The sequence below is a fragment of the Podarcis melisellensis genome (assembly GCF_964234715.1).
Source record: "Podarcis melisellensis genome assembly, chromosome: 10".
NCBI classification, from domain to species: domain Eukaryota; kingdom Metazoa; phylum Chordata; class Lepidosauria; order Squamata; family Lacertidae; genus Podarcis; species Podarcis melisellensis.
This window is the reverse complement of record NC_138542.1, coordinates 55,430,768-55,451,970: the sequence shown is the minus strand read 5'-3', so window position 1 is coordinate 55,451,970 and position 21,203 is coordinate 55,430,768. Positions and strand designations below refer to the sequence as shown.

Here is a 21,203-nt window from a genome sequence, read left to right as displayed (position 1 = left end):
GGCAGAAATGCTCAACAACTTTAGGGGTTTCCTTAAAAAAAAAAAGTTCAAAAGCTTTCGGGGCATCCTGGTTTTTACTTTCAGAAATATGGCAACCCTACCTTATTCCCCTTCCAGAGCAACAGTTCTCAGAATTCCCTGTGAGGAAGGCTTGACTGTTAAACCACTCAAAGTTCTGTAGCTCTGAGAGGGGATCTGAGGTGGTCTAACACCTCTCAGCACCCTTAACAAACCGCAGCTCCCATAATTCTTTGGGGTGAGCCATGACTGTTTAAAGTGGCATGTATGGCTTGAATGTAGCTAGAGACCACACTAATCTAGATAATCCCATGGTCTGACACAATGTAAATCAGATACTTACCAGCATGGTGGAGAGCCAGTGTGGTGTAGTGGTTAAGAGTGGTAGACTCGTAATCTGGTGAACCGGGTTCGCTTCCCCGCTCCTCCACATGCAGCTGCTGGGTGACCTTGGGCTAGTCACACTTCTCTGAAGTCTCTCAGCTCTACTCACCTCACAGAGTGTTTGTTGTGGGGAAGGGAAAGAAGATTGTTAGCCGCTTTGAGACTCCTTCGGGTAGTGATAAAGCAGGATATCAAATCCAAACTCTTCTTCTTCTTCTTACCTCCTTAGGACATCCTTCATTTGATATTTAATTGTTCTGTGGGTTTTGGTTTCCTCTTCCTGAAATTCTACTCTTCCCCAATTTCAGTTTAACTACATAGGAGATGTTCTACCATTCAGTACCACCTAGCAGAAAAAAAGATGGAAAACCACACAGGTGCAGAATACCTGACTATTCTCAAGCAGAAAATTTCCACAGATGGAATTATTATATCTCACTCCATATTTCCTTAGATTTATTTTGCTTGAGATTACTAAAATATCAGTTTCGCATCTGAAATGGTTTCCCACTTCTTTTTACATTCAATCTAGAATTACAGCATATACTGGTACATTTTGTCCTTTTACTGATGCGCCCATGTCCTGCTTCCCATTGTGAGGTAAAATACCTCACGAAAGCAATCTCAGCATAAGTATGCAGAATCTCATTGAGATAATCTCTCTTTTTTGGGGGGGTGGCGGCAGGGGGGTGTATTATCAATGCACATAACTACAAATATATGTTTGTAATAGGAAAATACGTGAATTGAAATCTGTGGCAAACAGTGGGCCCAGCACTCTATATGCCATTATGTGTGACTCTATTTTTTTAAAAGAATTGGTTACTTTATAATTGGTTACTAGAAGCAATTACAGCAAGTATCCCAATAAAGAAAAAATGGACACACACAACCAAGTAATTTGGAAACCCGTAATCCAGAGAGCAATTCATATGAGGAGAATTCAGGAAGCATCCAGGAAGTCTGATCCAGCAACAAATCATCAAAGTATAGTGTTGTAAGGGACCCCATGGGTCATCTATTCCAACCCCCTGTAATGCAGGAATATGCACCCAAATGGGGTTCAAACTATAACCTTGGCATTATTATAAGAAAAAAACCTGCCCTTTCCCCCTTATGGGGTATTCAAGAGTCTGTATAGAGTGGGTCCCCTATTGGTAGGAGAAAATAACAGAGGCCAGCCAGAGTATATTGAGAAGCAAAGCGGCTAGTAAGCCTATCTTTATTAACTGTTGCAACAGGGTCTCCACTCACCACATGCAGAAGGGAGGAGGAACCCAGAACCATGGTGTGCAAGCCCTTTATATAACTTTTGAAGTTGTCCACCCTGCAGCCCAAAACCAAGCCCCAAAACATCACACACACATCACAGAAGGAGGTGGTCTACAATAGAGGAGGCGGTCTACAGCAGAAATCCTGTTTGCCAGGATACCTGATAATGGTCACTGATTGAATTACTTGGGCAGCCTGGGCATTCTTTTGTGTTGGTTAATACTTTAGTTCCTGAATGCAGGTCACAGGCTCACCCAATTCATACACAAATACGCCCTTAAGAGAGGATTTGTAAGCAAAAAGACAAAGGGAAGGCTTTCCCCATTCCCACCCTCCTTTCAGAGAAATATATTGAGGTCAATTTGGGAGAGTCAAAATGGCTTCAGAATTGCTCTCCTGTACTATTTCAGATATGTGGTTTATATACTTACGTAGGTGTTTGCCTTGTACATTTATGAACATTTATTTTATATTTGAGACCTTAGAATTCTTATAACAGCATTATCAGTACCACACTATCCAATTGAGCTAACCGGTGCTATTCTTACATTCTTAGATGTGGCTTAGGAAAGGGTGTGGCCTGAGGAGATTTCTGAGGGCCAGAGATGGAGAGAGAGAGGTGTATGGCCAGCTGTATTTGCCTGGTGGACTTGAGGTCTCTGATCCTCTTGCTACAGAAGAATAAGTTGACTGAAGCAAAATGAATTGGGTAGCAGAACTGAGTAATGAGAAATGTGTTGGTTAATGTCTGCCTCTCTTTACTACCTCCCGGTCATGACTGAGAGAACTAGGAATCACCTGAGCTCTTTACTAATTCTGCAAGGAGTTCAAAGGGTGAGACCCTACCATGGAAACAAACATAAAAGAGATTCCAAAAATGGCTGGCTGGTTGTTTCACAATTGGAGCCAGTGCAGGATCATTCTGCTTCTATTCACAGCTGGGTTAGGCAAGAGCAGGATTAGTCATTCTTAGGACCTCGAAACGTGTAAAAGGACAGTGTAAAACATTTAAAGAATCCCACAGAACAAGTTTATTGCAGTGTTATTTGCAGCACAATAACTCATTTTAATTACAAGACCTTCGGAGTAATACAAAAAATATATTGGTATGCTTCCTGAATCTCAAGTTTTCCCACCATTGTTAGCTAGCATGAAATAATAGTTCTTCCTTCTTCTTTGCTATTCATTTGTTTTGACAGGTCTTAAGGGCCAATCTATTAAAGTCTGAATCACCAAAACATAGGGGTGGGGGAATGAAATAGCTGTGATAACCTTGGCCCCCATATTTTGGTGGCCACCATGTCTGGCAATGACAGCCATAAGCAGCCATAAACAGCATCTCCCATCGACCTGACCTTGCAAGCAGGATCCCAACCTCCTCCCTTCCTAGAAAATGTCAAGGAGGGAGGAGAAATCAGAGGGCTTCACACCACCAGTATCACAGAGAGGAAGTACCGTATTTTTTGCTCTATAAGACTCACCTTTTCCCTCCTAAAAAGTAAGGGGAAATGTGTGTGTGTGTTATGGAGTGAATGAAGGCTGCGCAGCTATCCCAGAAGCCAGAATAGCAAGAGGGATTGCTGCTTTCACTGCGCAGCGATCCCTCTTGCTGTTCTGGCTTCTGAGATTCAGAATATTTTTTTCTTGTGTTCCTCCTCCAAAAACTAGGTGCGTCTTGTGGTCTGGTGCATCTTATAGAGCGAAAAATACGGTAGATACAGGCTGCCGCCACTAAAATGACAGCAAAGCAACAACAGAAAGTAAACCACTGTCACCACCATCACCACAAAGAGGAGGAGGAGAGTCAGGGAAAGCATCAAGACAATGGGAGACCCACACGCTGTGATTTGCCCCCAACCCCTCCTCCTAGGAAGGGAGCTGCCCATTCACACACTAATCCTGATCTTGGGGTGCATCAGCTGTGATTTGGAATGACATCTTCTTCTATGGCGATCACTCAGAGCAGAATAAGATTGTCTTCCATAAACACGGTGTCAGAGCTGCCCAAGGTCCCAGCTCACAGAGGACCAACGCCAGTTCTTGTTATATACAAAAGTCTTTATTAAGGTTCAGTTTCGATTCCAAAGCCGCGGCGCGCAGCTCTATGTCTCAACCCTAGACCGCTGAAGTTCCGTCTGAATCTCCTCCCCCCATACACCAGTTCAAGACCCTAGCCTTGCTCCACCTCCTCCTTTGCTCCATTCTCCTCTGGGTCCGTCTGCCCGCTGGGGTGTTGCCCTTTCTGGACTCTTCTGATGCTGAAGAGTCCCCGGATTCTTCCCCCTGCCTCCGGCGTGCTTTAGGACCTGGCTCCCAATCCGCGCTCCCGGCTGTCCTGCGCGCCTGTGCATTTGAACTTGGCGCGCGCGCCCAGCCGGCAACCTTCCTCCTGACCGTTACACTGCTCCTGTCACTGCTTCCCCCTTCGGGGGGGGGCTAGCTGGATCTGACTTCCCCTCTATTCCCTCACTCAGCGATAGGGGCGTGGTCAGCCCTGACTCATCTTCTCTTTCCCCTGGAGGGGAAGCCGGTCCTGACACATGGGACTCTTCCCCCCCGCTACGCTCTGGTGGGGAAACTGGTCCCGATCTCCAGCTGCTGCTTTGGGAGTCACCACTGGCCCCTTGCTTCTGGTGCGTCCCTCCCGGGACCCCCCTTGCTCTGGCTATCGGTGCCCCCTTCTGGGAATCTTCTGAATCACTGGACAGGCTCATGGAATCTCTTGCCCCACTGTCACCCTCACCTACGCTGCCCTCAGATTGTTCCCCTTCGCTCTCCGCTTCCTCTCTCCCCTGCGCCTCTGCTCCTGAACCCCTGACACACGGTTTTAAATTTGAGACTATGAGTGATTGTGGGGGCTAATTCTGGATCCACACGTCTTTCCACAGTGGGGACATAGGTTTCTGGGTGGGAGTTGATCACGGTGTGGATTTGCCAAGCGTGTCTTCCTCTCAGCGCGTTTCTCCCTTTCATCTTGAGTTTGAGTGTCTTCAAAACCCATGATACCTTTAGGTTTCCCTGCAAATGTCCTGGTCCTCAAACACTCTGCACTTGAATCGGGAGAAAGCTGCACTCGCAGAGCTCAGGTGATGCTGGAGTTCGGCATCAGTGTCAGCCCTAGTGGAAAGATAAGTGTCCAGGTAGGAGAAGCGATCAACATTTTCCAATGTTACACCATTGTTTGGATTTGTGGTGCTGCAGAGGGCTTGTTTTGTGCTTGAATGGCATCACAAGCTGGTCCATGGCATCATGTCGGTAGTGAGATGGCTGTCTACAGATGCAGGGGAGCATCATTGTGCAAAGCTGTCTCACAGCACATAGTGCGGTCCAGAAGTTTCATGGCAAGACTGCATTGAGGGGCCGCTCATATCTGTTGAAACTTGAGAGACTCTTTGCTTCAGGAGGCTGGAGTCAGTGCTGTTATTGTGTTCTATCCCAGACCAAAATGGGAGCTATTATGACTCTCACCTGTTCACTGCTTCTACGGGCTGAACGTCTAATGTTGCAAACAATTACGGTAAGTAGACCTCTGTAGTGGTTTGCATCCCAAAGTCACTAATTCCATTGAAGTGTGTCTTTTTATAATGTTGCTGCAATAAATATTGCAGTTTTGCTCTGTTGTCCCTGGGAGTTTAAAGTGAAGGGTGGGCAATAAATAATTAATAGTTGCAATTCAACATAACTAGAATAAGTTAGCTCCTAAGGCACCACACAAACACTCCAAGGTGGCTTTAACTCTTGTCAAAATTCTTGTCACCACGCTGAAAACTGAGATGACACCCTTTCTGGTATCGGAAAGGTGATCCCTGAAGAGCCAATCTAAACCCATCCTTGCAGACTTTTCAAATGAAGTGTACAACTTTTATTTACCCAGACTTTTAATTAGTTCTCCTGCTTTAATATCTTTGTCCTTCCCATATTGCAAGTTTTATTGCTTCCCCATTGTGATAACAATTATCTTCTCCCCCTTTTGTTAGTGTTGCTGTAACGTCCTCTAATGTTGTTAATTGTTTTTTTTTTATTATTGTGCGTTTAAAATTTTATGTGGTTATATTGGGCTATGTGCCTTTCGGCAGATGGGTAGAAGATACATGATTGAAATAAATAGAAAGGCTGCAATGCCAACGTCACTCGCCTAGGAGTAAAACCCGCTGAATTTCAAGGCTGGGAAAATAAGAAACCGAGAGAATTAAAATTGACAGACTTGGCCATCCCTTGTATTGCTTTATTGGAGATTCTGCAACCCACAAGTCTGCTCACGTTTTATTTCCATCTTTTTTGTCACATATTCTTGAACTATCCCAACGATAATGTGACCATGTGGTCCCCAACTTTTTTGGCCCAGAGGTGCATTTGGGAATTTGAGAAATCTCCGTAGGCACCACAGAATACCCATCTCACACAAGAAAACCTGGTGATGCTCATAGTGCCCCCTAAAACAATAGACATAACACCAACCCCCCCAAAAAAACAAATGAAGAATGGACAAAATTAGGCAATGTTCCCCCCAATGGGCAAAACACCCCCAATCAAAGACTAAATATGTAAATGCCCCCCCAAAAGCTGCCTCCCCAAAAGGATTGGACAATCCCTCCAAAGGAAAATAAGCAAGCAAAAGACAGCTCTTTTTAAAAATCCAAAATGTTGGCAAGATACACACGCCAAACACAGAAATAAAAAAGCTAGGAAAGCAGTCTCATGAGGGGCCCACAGGTATTCTGGGAGAGGCAAGAAGTTGGGGTATCTGGAAATGTCAATTTCCAGCCAGGGGGGCACCTTCCCTCAGCATTTTCCATGCTGCCTGGAGTTGACAGGATGTGGAGCCCAACAACATCTAGAACACACACAGGGGAACTCCAGCCCTCCAGATGTTTGGGACTAAAATTCCCATCATCCCTAGCTAACAGGTCCAGTGGTCAGGGATTATGGGAATTGTAGTCCCAAACATCTGGAGGGCCGGAGTTTGCCTATGCCTGATCTAGAAGGCCAGAGGTGCCCTTACTCCTGACAGAAGAGGATGCTTGAAAAGTTCCCGGTTGAAATCCTTCCTACTTCAGAACCTAATTATGGGACAAGAACTGCTCAAATAGTTGTTTAAGGCTGTTATCCTAAACCTTGAGAGCAAGCTCCATTACATTTAGCAGGATTTAAGCAGACATAGTTAAGATTGCACTGTAAAGTCTCCAGTTATTGGGGCAGAGGTAGGGGCTGCTTAATGAAACTCACTAACCTCGCCTTCTGCTTGCACCCCCCCCCCAATTTAGTCAAATAATACCTTCTAAATCAACCAGTATGAGGACCATCACAATAAGAGCAGGAGACATCTCCCTCTGACTTTACACCAAGTTCAGGTAAACCAAAGCCCCAAAATCAGAGAGATATTTGGATGGTGAGAATTTCATAAGCACCTTTAGAAATGACAGTGTACCAGTGCAATGAATAAAACACATTAAATTGACTCTTCTCACATTCTTCGCTGTATCAGCCACTTTAGGTAGCCTGGTCTTCAACAATGATATCCTGTATACTATGAGCTCTTTCTCTGTTTGCTGAGCTTTATGTAGTGGAAGTGACACCATGGATGCACAAGCAGAAGCTAGAAGCTGGCTTCGGGGGAGCTCAACAATAGCAGAACAACAACAAAAATCCCACTTTGGTCTCCTGAAAGAATGTGCGGCTGGTTGAACCTGTGAACCAGAGCATAGCTCAGTGGTAGAACAGCTGCTTTGCATGCAGAAGGTCCCAGGTTCAAACCCTAGCATCTCCAGATAGGGCTGGGAAAAGTCTCCTGCCCTGAATCCTGGACAGTTGCTGCCGGTTAGTGGGGGCTGTACTGACCTAGATGGACCAATTGATCTGACTTTGTATAAGACAGCTTCATTTATATTTTGATGCAGGTTCTGGCTGGCAATTCCTCAGGCTAAATAGCTGATGGCTTTTTCTTTTCTTTTCTTTTTGAAAACTACCCAGTCTCTGCCATCTGAGTCTGTTCCAAATGATCTAGACAGCACAGTTTTCTTATCAGGCCTGGCCACTTCATTTCTGAATTCCTTTGGCATTCTTGGCTGTCCCATCTAGGACTTGTGACATGGTTGCTTGTTTAGTTTCCCAGATTTTTCCATCACCTCCTCTTGGACACCTCAACAGCTATCAGTGAGTGTATTTTTAAAAGAAGGCGGAAGGGTATAGATAGCCTTTTCACATCCTCTGTTCTGTGCCAAGATGCAAATAATCCTTAGTTTTCTTTCTGTTTCTGTACCTCCTTAAGCATGCTCATCATTTTTTTATTTCGTTTTTCTCCTTCTTTCCTTTCATGCATTATTACTACGGCCGATCAACCCTATACGGTTTAGGCCCAGGCTATCTGAAAGACCATATTATCCCATGCAAACCTGCCCAGGCTCTGGGATCTTCAGAGAAGGCATTTCTCTCTCTCTGACCATCCTTAGAGGCAGGCTTGGTGGGGAAGCAGGAGAGGGCCTTCTTGGTGGCTGCTCCTAGACTTTGATACTCCCTTCCTAGAGAAGCTAGATGGGCTGCTTCATTGTCCTTCCACTGGCGGGTGAAGAGTGTTCTTTTCTGACAGGCCTTTTTTAAAAAATATATATATGAAAGTATAGTGCTGTGCTGCTTTTATTATCTGTCTTTTAATAGATTTCTTTGTTATTTTGTTTTAATTCTATTTGCTTCTTAATGATGACCTTCTGTATGCTATCAGCTTTTTGTATGTTATCTGCATTGCTTTAATTGGTGCAATATCTTTGAGTTTCAGCCTGGGGGAAAGGCGGGATATAAATAATAGAATCATAGAATCTTAGAGTTGGAAGGAACCCAAGGGTCATCTAGTCCAACCCCCTGCAATGCAGGAATCTCCATGACAGATAGCAAAAACCTCCATGGAAGGAGAGCCAGTGTGGTGTAGTGGTTAAGAGCGGTAGACTCATAATCTGGTGAACTGGGTTTGCTTCCCTGCTCCTCCACATGCAGCTGCTGGGTGACCTTGGGCTAGTCACACGTCTCTGAAGTCTCTCGGCCCCACTCACCTCACAGAGTGTTTGTTGTGGGGGAGGAAGGGAAAGGAGAATGTTAGCCGCTTTGAGACTCCTTCGGGTAGTGATAAAGTGGAATATCAAATCCAAACTCTTCTTCACCACCTCTCGTGGGAGTCTGTTCCACTGCCAAACAGCTCTTACTGTCAGAAAGTGCCCCCCCCCAAAAAAATGTTAAGTCGGAATCTCCTTTCTTGCAGCTTGAAGCCACTGCCTCAAGTCCTACCCTCAAGAGCAGGAGAAATCAAGCATGCCCCCTCTTCCATGTGATAGCCCTTAAGATATTTGAAGATGGCTATCATATCTCCTCTCAGTCTCCTCTTTTCCAGGCTAAACATACCCAGTTCCTTCAAGCGCTCCTCATAAAGCTCAGTTTCCAGACCCTTGATCATCTTGGTTGCCCTCCTCTGCACTAGTTCCAGCTTGTCAATATCCTTCTTATAAAATAAAATAAAATAAAATAAAATAAAATAAAATAGAAGAAATGCAGCAACATATTGATGGTCTCAATTGTCCTGGAAGTACCAATGTTACACAGTATGTTGAGGTGATGTCAACGTAGGAACCTGGGCTGTTGCCTTAGGCATTGCCCAAGGCCAAGCTCATCATACCAGCTTAATTTATCACAGATCCACTTTTGATCCTGATTATCCACTCCATCTCCCCCCACCAGTTTAACCTTAGAACAACCCTGTGAGGTAAGGTAGGCTGACGAGAGAGTATGGCTGGCCCCAGTGGGTATGAATTTTGGGGCAGGCTTTTGAAAGAGAAAGGAAATAACAAACTGATGCAGAGACACCTGGTGCTGAACCTAAGGTTGGGAAAATGAAAACCTGAAATGGACAGATTCCTTCACACCTATCTGACCTCCAGAACTGACCCTCTCTTTCACCCTCTTAGAGAGATGGGGGTGATATAATAATGAATGAATTGTAGACCAGTTTACATCATTTGATAGGCTCGTGATCACCCTCCAAGATGTACATTCACCCTTAGCTGCAAGAATTGTAACTCTGTGTGTATGTTGTTGAACTCCCCTTCCTCAAAAGCAGCCATATGAACAACCTGAGCCTCTTATTCTGCTTTGACATCTTCTCTGGCTCCGTGAACTTAAATATAGAGTAGAAATCACCAGCTCCCATTTATTAGACTTATGTTTGCTTTCCGTGAGCACAAGGTACTTGACATATCATGCTTCTCACTGGGTACCAGGGAACTAGAAGTATGCCCCCCCTCCGCCGCCAATGATGTCTGCTAGCATCCTTTCCAAGCATCTACTTTTCATCCAAGGTTTCAGAGTTAATAAGAATACAGTAATGATTATATCCTGTGCTTTCTTAATGTCCTTGGGAGAAGGCAAGGCATATGGCAATTTGCTTTACAGCCTGTTAAACTGGAGGTCGAATAACTTTGTAATTCTGTGACTAGACCTCCAAAAGACTATTTTGTACAGACTTGAGCATCCTTGACATGACTATTTTTGTCCTGACAGCTAAATGGAACCTCCATATTCAGGGGCAGTACACAATGTGTGAGGTGGTGGGCACACAACAGAGCTCATGCCTTCATTGCCTAGAAACTAGAGTGTTGGGCTAGCTAGATCTTTGGTCTGATTCCGTAGGGCTTCATCTTGTGTTATGAGACTCCCAGAGGTGTTTAAAACAACCACCACAAAATTTCTATTGCTTATGGTTGCAAACATTTGCTTGAATCTATGTAGATAATGTCGGGTGAAATTTCCAAAGCTGGGGGAGTCTGAGCATAGTGGACCTGTATATGTGTGTGTGTGTGTGTGTGTGTGTGTGAGAGAGAGAGAGAGAGAGAGAGAGAGAGAGAGAGAGAGAGAGAGAGAGAGGGAGAGAGGGAGAGAGAATGCTCTCCATATCTACTTGCCCTTTGCTGTAGCTAGAAGGAGAATTAATAATGCACAGCTAAGAGGGTATTTAGGGACACGGGTGGCACTGTGGGTTAAACCACAGAGCCTAGGACTTGCCAATCAGAAGGTCGGCAGTTCAAATCCCCACAACGGGGTGAGCTCCTGTTGCTCGGTCCCTGCTCCTGCCAACCTAGCAGTTTGAAAGCACATCAAAGTGCAAGTAGATAAATAGGTACCACTCTGGCGGGAAGGTAAACGCCATTTCCGTGTGCTGCTCTGGTTTGCCAGAAGCGGCTTAGTCATGCTGGCCACATGACCCGGAAGCTGTACACCGGCTCCCTCGGCCAATAAAGCGAGATGAGCGCCGCAACCCCAGAGTCAGCCATGACTGGACCTTATGGTCAGGGGTCCCTTTACCTTTACCTTTAAAAGGGTATTTGCACATGTGTTCTATGTGTACAACTGATCAGACTAAAGAAGTATTCTTGTCTTGGTTTATAATTTAGGGTGCAGAATTCAAAAGGGTTTTATCATAGAGTGGGAGCCTTGCCTTGCTTGTTTACCAGTCATGCTTGGAAACCTGTAGTGCTTCCCACCAAAACAGACAAAGCCCAATTCAAAGCTGCATAAGACTCAGTTGCACGTCAGATGATGGATATTGGGGATGCAGCAGTGTCTAATCCTTCCCGCTACCAAGTTTCCAAACCTCTGTCTCCTCTCCCTCTCACCCATCTGCCTGCAAGGGCTCTCTCTCGCACTTCCTCATGTAGTCCTTGAGATTCTTATTTCAAACAAAAGCCTGAGATAAGAGGAAAGAGAAGCATCTCTTCTGCCCCCACACCATCCTGTTACTTCTCCAGCACCAAGGAAAGTAATTGAGATGGGGTGGGAAAGGTTTGGAGGCAGACTGGGGGGAGAACCAGTAGTGGCTGGTGCTTATTGGGAATGATGGGCTGGAAGGCAGGTAAGTCAGCAGTAGGTAGGCCTAACAGAGGTGGAGCCAATAGAATCTAACAGCAGGTGGAGCTGGAGTAAATCAAAGTGGAGCCAGGGCCAATGATAGGCAGAGGTACAGCCAATGACAGGTAGTGTCAGCTGATTCTAGTTTTGTCTCCACCTGAAACTATGGAGGAGAAAATGAGCAGGAGTGCCACCCCCTATAATTTTAGCTAAATAAAAAGGCAGGCAATTGGGGGCTTGGTGAGGGAAGACAGAGGTTGCTGGGGCAGTGTCATATCTTCCATATTGGGCCAGCCTCCACTGGGGAGGAAATGATGTCTTCTTTGGGTTGGGTTGAAATCTAAGCCGGAGAAGAACTTTCAGGGTTGTGATGGTTGCCTTTTATTTGGGGCAAGCTTTATGGAGCCACCGAGACATCTTATTTCTGAGCCAGGAAACGATGACATCGCTAGACTATACTTCAATCAAACGGGGCTGGGGGGTGAGTATTTGGGGGCGGGGATGCAAAAAAGGGGGTCTGAGGTTTTTTTGCTCGCCCACTTCCCTTACTCATTGCCTGGCAATTCTCTGTCTCTGTCCCAGCGGCATCCTTTGCTACCAGTATGTCCGCTTTTATGGCTTTAATGATGCATTCAGAGCTGGCAAAAGCTGTCAGAGTGACATTAAAGGGGAGGCCGAAGTCAATCTGTGCGCTATATTTAACCTGACACTGTCAGCTGAGGGCCGGCACTTGAGCCTTTGTGGCAAGAAAATAAACCGGGCACCTCACTTGTGATCATCCTCCCTATCTTTACAAACACTTAGAAGTCCTTTTCTCTTCTTTTCACATGGGAACAGGGAAGACAGAGGGGAGAAGCTTATAGGTAACACCAGAGCTGGGCGTCCAGTGTGCTTCTGACATTAATGATAACTGACCTGTTTAGCTGTCATTAGGGAGGGAGAGGACTGGAAGGGCTCTCCATTCAGTTCTCATTAAAGCAAACGTAATTTGCCAAGGCTCATCCACTGGGAGGGAACTTAGAGGACTCTAGCAGAAAAGTCATAGCATGAGAGAATAAAGCTCCTTCAAGAAGAACGTCCAAATGTTTTATCTGCCCTGTGACCTCAAATCCATCAACATGCAGCAAGAGGTGGCAATGTCATATTGAAGCAACCAGGAGAAAAACAGAATAGAGAAATGATATCACCACTTTTGAAAACAGAAAGGACATTTCTCATGGAGTTAATTAATAGAACCATCGGTCTCTGGTCGATGTCATGTGTTTGTGCCTAAGCCTCTTCTGTCTCATTTCCATATTCATCTGTTTTTGAAAGAAACCTGTACAAGAAGTTGTGTCCAATCCCTTACATCTCTAGTTGGGATTGGGGAGACTCCTGTAGGAAATCCCAAAGAACTACAGTCAGTGTAGACAATACTGAGCTACATGGACCAATGGTCTGACTTGGGATAAGGCAGGTTCTGTGTTCAACACACACAGGAACACACAGGGCCATCTTACCCATAGAAACTAGTGGCACGGGGTGCCATGGCACCAAGTTCTGGAGGGTTCCAGGAGAGAGTCCGGGGAACACCGAACGAGTGCGCTGAGTGAGAGAAGGTGTGTGCACTGCTCCCGCCGAGCGCCAGCTTGGTTTTTTCCCTTTTAGCCAGCAGATGCCAAATTCTGTGGGATGCCAGAAAGCTAAAAGGAAAAAAAACCAAGCCAACTCTCAGCGGGAGCGGCGCACACACCCTCGCTCACTCAGCACACTCATTCGGTGTTCCCAGGACTCTTGCCTGATGCCCTCCAGAACTTGGCTGCCTGCCTCCTCCAGCCCTAAAAAAGGTCAAAAACTCTGGGAAGGGGGGGGGCGGTGGAGGGATCTTTGCACCATGGCACCGGATATGCTTAAGACAGCCCTGCACACACACAGTCACTACGAGGTAGTTGGCCGTTGTCAAACAGCTCTGACCAAAAGGAACTTCTCCTAATGTTTAAATGGAATCTGTTTTCTTACCATTTCCACCCATCAGCTTTAGTTCTGGCCTTTGGCCAAAGGCTTCACAGGAAAAAAAAATAGAATTTTCAGGAGGGTTTGGGAGGAAGAGAGAAGTGGTACTGTGTGGGTGCTGGGTTGGGAGTCTCAAGCAAAAGCTCAACAGTAGAGCATCTGCTTTGTGTGTCAATTCAATCCCTGGCAAGTCCAGGTAGGACTGAGGGAAAAACCTGCCTGAAATGCTGGAGAGCCTCTGCCAGTCAGTTTAAGTTATACTGAGCTAGATGGACCATTTGGTCTAAATCAGTGTAAGCCAGCTTCCTATGTTCCCAGCAAGGAAAACTTGATTTCTTTAAGGTAGCCAGACGGTCTGCATCTCATATGTAGGCTCCACATGAATCAGGTCTTGTATCCTAACCCTTGAATTTGACTGAGTTTGCATTGAAAGGCAATCTTCCTAATCCACACTTTACAAAATTAAAATAAAATATAGGAACCAAAACACAGTCATTCTTTGCAATGTTCGTTCCTGTGAATTATTGCAATGCAGTAGTCCAGCCAAGTAATGAGTGTGAAGATGTAGCCATTCTTTCAAGTGTTGATTAAAATGCACACATGCATGAAAGTAACATGCAAATGTGCACCACAGCAAGGAAAACAGGTTTGCAAAGAGGTGCAGATTAGGGAAAACTGCATAGTAAATTATGAATATTAGGCAAAAATTGCACTGAAATGCTGCTGAATTTGGTGAACTGAATTTAAGACTAGGGAAATGAGAAAGAGAGGGTGAAATTCACTTATCCCTATTATTGGAACAACATGGCAGTGCTTGGACCTTAGAAACCTGGTGCCAGTCAGAAAAGACAAGGAGACGATACTGAGCTAGACAGACCAATGTTCTGACTCAGCAGAAGGCAGCCTCTTGTGTAGGAGACCTACAGGCAGCTGGTGGTGGCACAGTTGCTAAGAGAGAGCAGATTTTGTGAAACTGATGAAGCTTCCCCCCACCCCCACCCCCCAAAATACCCCACAAATGTCCAGAAGAGGTGTGCATTGCACAATCACAGAGGGGAAATACAGCCTTTCAAATAAAATAATAGGAAAGAAAAAGGTTCACGGCATGATGGGGACATTGTCAGAAGAAGTAAGGGCATATTTTTGTTGCTAATGCTCAATTTTCTTGCTATCAGTTGGAAGGTCAAGAGATCAGGGCAACTGCTGCCAAATGAACACAACAGGAGGATACTTGCAGAAAGAGGATGTGGTGTGAAATGTAGCTTCAGATTTTTATATACAGTGGTACCTCGGGTTACATACGCTTCAGGTTACATACGCTTCAGGTTACAGACTTCGCTAACCCAGAAATAGTGCTTCAGGTTAAGAACTTTGCTTCAGGATGAGAACAGAAATCATGCTCCGGCGGCGTGGCAGCAGCAGGAGACCCCATTAGCTAAAGTGGTGCTTCAGATTAAGAACAGTTTCAGCTTAAGTACGGACCTCTGGAATGAATTAAGTACTTTTAAAAAATTCTCTTTTTAATGTGTTTTTATGCACCTTTCCCACTACTATACACAATTTAATGCATTTCTAGGTGGTTGAGAACTGCATCTCAAAATGTGGAGAAGTACAAATTTCTAAGGTTTGCTACACAGAATCAGATTTCTAAGGTTTGCTACACAGAATCAGGTGGTATGTCTTGAATCCCATTTAATCATCAAAGGTGATGAAGTGTATTTGTTTTCTATTGCTCTAGAGCAGCGGTTTTCAACCTGTGGGTCCCCAGATGTTGTTGGACTACAACTTCCATCACACCTAGCTAGCAAGGCCAGAGCTCAGGGATGATGGGAGTTGTAGTCCAACAACATCTGAGAACTGCTGCATTAGAGGCAACCGTCTGGAAAGACTCTTCATTGGTTCAACAGCAACATGCAGATTAGAAGGTTGCAATTCACCTTGGGAGATTTAATCCCTTCTCCTCCTTGTCCCCCTGCCTGTTTATGCTGCGTGTTTGAGTCAACAAATGTCTTTTCTTCTGCTGCCATGTGTCACCCCTTCATGCAGATTGTGGGAATGTGTACGCCCAGCAATCGCATTTGTGTGGGAGAGACCGTGTGTTCCTCTGGAACAGTTTCTCGGTCTCATTTCTTTGCTTTTTGGCAGTTGCTCAGCTTTTTGTTCTCACCTTTGGATCGAAGGCCATGTAACTCAGCGCCTGAAGCCTGATTAACATTGCATAATTAAAAAATGGGGTGGGGGGATGCCAAAGCCAATATATACAATCTGTGTAGACGGTCTGTGTTATACTGTTTATTTGCCGGTATTTATAGTGGGGTAGTGCAGTTTGCAGAATGGGAGAATCATGCTGACTTAAGTTATTTCTTCACAGAGCACTCTCTATTTATTACTTTTATATCACACCTTTTTTTCCAAGAAGCTCAGGGTGGCATAAAGAGTTCTTCCCCCTCCCCTACCATTTTATCTTTATAAGAACCCTGTGAGGTAGGTTAGGCTAAGAGACAGCAAGATCACCATGTGAGCATCATGGGATTCAAACCCTGGGTTCCCCTTAGTCCAATGTTCTAAGTGCTACACCACAATGGGAACCACCCCTGCTCAATGTTCAATTGGTCTTAACAGTTATCAATATATTGTTGATGGGCAATTTAGGAATCAATTTAAAATTATTGGAGGTTGGAAATCAGAGCTTGTTTGGCAATGGGAGGTTTATTTTTATTTTTTGATATAAAAATATTCCTGAGCTGCTTTCAAATAAAACTGACGAGACTTTGCATATCCCTCCTTTTTTTGAGGGGGGTTAGCTCTGTTTCATCCTCAAAATGTGGAATATGGTCCAGGATCAGGGCCACCATGCTTAGGTCAATATAATATCCCCACTTGTAATGGTTTGGGTGGGTTTCACGGACAAGTCAGAGATTTCCCAGAAGGTTGGCAAAAATGCCATCACAGGCCATTGCGAAGTAGAATAGAAACAAACTGTTCTTTTGGAAGGTCTTGGCAGTTTTCTCAAAACTATATTGAGAAGCTGAAATGGAGTGTTGGAGAGGGGACGGAAAGTTGAGCTGTGTGATTTATTCATTATTTCCTAAAACAAGTTTCTCCGTTTTCCATCTTGAGCAAATTGAAGAGCTGAACCCAGGAGTGAAAAATTGTGTGATTTTTCAAATCGCCCTGTGGAGACGAATGGATATATAACTTACGGGACTGCACTTCAGCGGCTGGCAAAGGTTAACATCTTCCTCCTTAGGGGGTGGGGGAGGAAAGGAACAAGACCTTGTTTTACCATAACTTGGGTATGATTCATACAGCATTGGAATGAACAAAAGCGAACAGCAGTGGAGCCAACGAGTCATGTCACTGGCTTGTAAAAATGATATAATAGTTCTTCTCGGTGAATGTGAAATATTTTAATTGGGAAACTTGTCGAGCGTTCTTTTGCTGGGTTTGGTAACCTTTGCCAGCTGAAGGGCCAGAGTTCCTCCTGGGCAACTTTCTGAGGGCCACATGCCAGTGGTGAGTGGGATCAGAGGCAAAAGTGGGCAGATCAACATATGTGGATGTAACCTTTGAACGGTATGCTAGTTTCTACACTCTCCCCTCTTTATCTTTTGTCCAGGTGAGCAAGAGGCATTCACAGAGTTCACTAACATATTCCAGCCAGGCAAAAACTCTCTGAGCTGTTGCCAATGGGCGCCTGGGCAGAGGGTCTGTGGGTAGGGTGAGGGAAGAGCCCTATGGGTCAGACAGAGAGGCAAGAGTTGTGGAGTGGACATTCCCAGTTGGTGCATGAACCATAGCTACCTGTTGAATCTCTGTAATTTTTATATGACAAATGTACGTGTACATTGTTCTGTGAAATATGATTTCACAGAATCATAGAACTGTAGAGTTGGGGGTCGTCTAGTCCAAGTTCAGGCAGGAATCTCAATTGAAGCATCCACGAAGAAGAAGAAGAAGAAAAAGAGTTTGGATTTGATATCCTGCCATTCACTCCCCTTCAGGAGTCTCAAAGCGGCTAACATTCTCCTTTCCCTTCCTCCCCCACAACAAACACTCTGTGAGGTGAGTGGGGCTGAGAGACTTCAGAGAAGTGTGACTGGCCCAAGGTCACCCAGCAGCTGCATGTGGAGGAGCGGAGACGCTGGATAGTTCAGTCCGTAGAGCATGAGCCTCTTAGGTGGAATGTACACATATATAAAAAGCACTGTGAAAATGCTTTTTTTAAAATAAGTTTTGAAAAATACATTGAATTTTGCATAGCTCACGGTTGCCATCTAGTGTCACGTTTGCATATTGCACTTTGCAACACATTTAAAATGTTTTATTTGCAGCTGTATAGCTGAGTCCTTAATCTCAGGGTCGTGGGTTAGAGCCCCACATTGGGCAAAAAGGTTCCTGTTCTGCAGAGGGTTCGACTAAATGACCTTTGTGGATCATTTAGTCCTTTGCAGTTCTATGATTCTATGACAGATAGCCATCCAACCTTTGCTTAAAAACCTCCAACTCTGTCCTCATTGATAATAGGCCTAACAGGAAATCCACAATGATCACCATCACTGCCTCTTCTGAGAGCAAGTTCTATCATTCGGCTATGCACTGTGTGAAGAAGTATTTTATTTTGTCTGTCCTGAATCTTCATCTATTTGGCTTCATTGGATGTGCTCAAATTCTTGTCTAATGAGAGAGGGAGGGGAAAAATCTGCCCACTTTCTCCATGCTACGCATAATTTAATAAACTTCTACCGTGTCATCCATCTCTTCCTTGCCTTTTCTCTAAACTAAAAAGCCTCAAATTATTGTATCAATGGCATGTTGCAGAATACGCACACACAAACACAATCCATCTGGAGGGAATCTTAGATTCTACATTTCCCGCCTTTGCTACAGGTGATGGCATCAGGAGAACAGGCGACGCAGCATTGCAGGAGAACAGCATTCCCTTCATGCCTCCGGTTGGCTTAGAAGACGCCAATGTTACGCCTGACAAGCAGCTAGAGCACCGAACATTGAACCCAAATCTCCAAAGGTAAAGGAAGGTTTCAGTTCCTCTTTGATTCTAACTAGGCAAGCGGGATGAATAAAGATGAAACGCTTCCCCATTCGCTTGAATTCTTGCTGCCCTTCTTTGAGGGCTGGCTGGCTTGATGCGTTGTTATGGGGGTGGGGTTAATACAAGGTGGCAGCAAACGTAACTGGGATATCCCAGGAGTGCGTTCCTGGCTTTTAAAAGAACATCTCACTGCAGCAGTCTCGGGGACAGCATTTTCTCTCGTTATGTCACATTTCTTTCCCATAGCCAAGGAAGGAAGGAGAATGGATGATTAAGTAGCAGTGGAAGATGATGAGAGTAAATAAGGCAAAAATCAATTACTTATTTTGATGGCTCATGTTTTTTCCCCCTTCACGGGTTGCCCCATATATTTGTTTTTGGTTGTTTTGCTAATTAATGAGCTTTCTTCCTCCCACTGAGCACTGCTGCAAAGTGCCATCGCTGTGCTGCAATATTAAGATATTACATTTTAAAAGAATCATCTAATGATTTTAGCTAACTCCCTGTACTGGACAACATAGATTTGGCCCTTGTGGGGAAACCCCACTTCATCATCTCTTTTTAAGGCATCAGTTCTGCCACTCCAAGCATGGCTCTTTCCCCTCTCTGAGCTAGTGCTTCAAACCTGTTCCTTTCTCAACATCCATGTGCCTGAGAACATAGAATTCCAACATAGCGTTGGAAGGGACCGCAAGGCTCATCTAGTCCAACGTTCTGGAAGTGCAAGAACATGACAGGACTTGGTGTAGTCAGGTAGAGGCAAGGCTGAAAGAAGGTGAGATGGGGAACAGTAGCAGAGTCACCTTGTTGTTCAGATTAAGACAGCAGCTCTAACCCAGAAGTTTTGCTGTGGATTGCTTTAATGTACAATTAATCTACTCTGGCCTATTGATCAAGTTCAAGAGACTTTCTTTATTGCCGGGCTAGTTACCCTGTAGTACCCTTCTTTGGCCAGAGCTTGTGGTGGCGCTCTATGTAACATCCCATGCATAGGCCTTGTGGGTCTGAGTCCAGACCAATTGGTTAGCTTTCTTCTGGTAGAGTATCTTGGTTAAATTGCAAATGTGAATTGAGGAAGATAACTGTGTTTCGGGGGCTTTCTCCACCCCCCAAAAAAATATGTTTAAGGTTATGGTCACTCCCTTGCTCTTCAGCCAAGTTGGCCATTGATTAAGCTTTATTCTCTCAAAATATTGGTGGGTATCTTCTGTAACCATTCATGTTTGCCTTCCATTTCTGTCCCGACTTCTTTGAAAAATTCAGTGATAAGGCAGCCTAGGTATTCCCTGTTCATTCTCAATGTGTGTGTACATCTAGGATACCAAGGATTCTTTATATCTGACTTGTTCACCATTAAGGCAGTTTTCCCCAAGCTGGTGCCCTCCAAATATTATTGGACTACAAATTCCATCAGTCCAAGCATAACCAATGGTCAGGGATGATGGGAATTGTAGTCCAAAGCATCTCGAGGGCATCAGGTTTGGGAAGGCCAGATAAAGGATTCAATCAGGACAGGATGTTATGCCATGCTGCAATGTAAACACAAATAAATGTCTATGCCTAGTCTGAAAGCTGAGCAATTTGTCTATCTCATACTTCCCACTGCTACAGTCCCTTAAAAGTTTTATGCTGAAGAAGTGCAAAGTTTGATCAGAGTTACAAAGGAGGTCAACAGCAGAGATCTGATTAGCTCACCCATTTCCTGTCCTAAGTTACTATCCAGTTAATAACTCACAATATCTCCATATCTGTATGTCAGCCAGACTGACCTATAAGCCACCATTGGACTTTAATCTTTCCTTTATGGACTCAGAAATCAGAAGCTAATACTTCTCCCACCTAAAGAGAGAGAGGAAGGGATATTTAACAACAGAAAACTCAATAAAAGCCTCTGTGTTATGGAAAGCCTATTAAGTAAAAAATGTATTTTAGCCAATTAGCAAGGGTCAATGAGTTATCCTCACAAATCTGGTAGGGGAGGAGTGGAGGTGGGGGGGGATGAGTTTAAAAGTAGTCAAAAAATTATTTAGCAATGTATTTTGTATCCAGATCCGAGCAAATAATGGATCCTTGCAGCCAGATCACGTTAACTTCAGAGGTTGCCAACCTTTCTTAGCATACAGACACATTTGCAAAGTGGAGAAACTTCTGTGGCTAGCAGACACCCACCCACACACCAAGTCAAACACACCAGAACCTTTTCTACTGGCTACAAAAGAATGAATGCTTCTTGCATGCCTAATTTCCGTGAGAGGAGCAGCAGAAGGGACTACAGCTGTGGGCACTGGCCAATACCTTTGTGGGTGCACGTGTACCTACAGGTTTGATGCTGCTGACTCCTTGACCTAATTTATGGCTTGGAGCTCCTTTCCTTCCGCATATTCTTCCATTCTTCCCTAGCAAACTGATCCATGGCTGGAGACAGTAATGCATCTGGATACCAGTAGCAGCAAACCATGGGGTGGGGTGGGGGGCTGCTCTTGTGCTTGGGTTTCCTAAAGGTATCTCCATCTCCTCAGAGTATTGTGAAAGAACGATGTCAATCAACATTTGATGATCTCTTTCTACTGTTCCACAATAGAAAGTGTCCTTTCATACT

At 44.7% G+C, this 21,203-nt stretch overlaps 1 protein-coding gene across 2 annotated transcripts in view; it reads left to right on the top strand.

Annotated features, from left to right (window-relative positions):
* Window positions 1-21,203, top strand: part of CHRM2 (cholinergic receptor muscarinic 2) — a 175,499-nt gene that overhangs the window by 37,891 nt on the left and 116,405 nt on the right. For both annotated transcript variants that reach the window (XM_081927196.1, XM_081927195.1), the window contains exon 3: window positions 18,442-18,580. The gene's annotated coding sequence lies outside the window, so the exon portion shown is untranslated. The remainder of the gene's footprint in view (window positions 1-18,441; window positions 18,581-21,203) is intronic.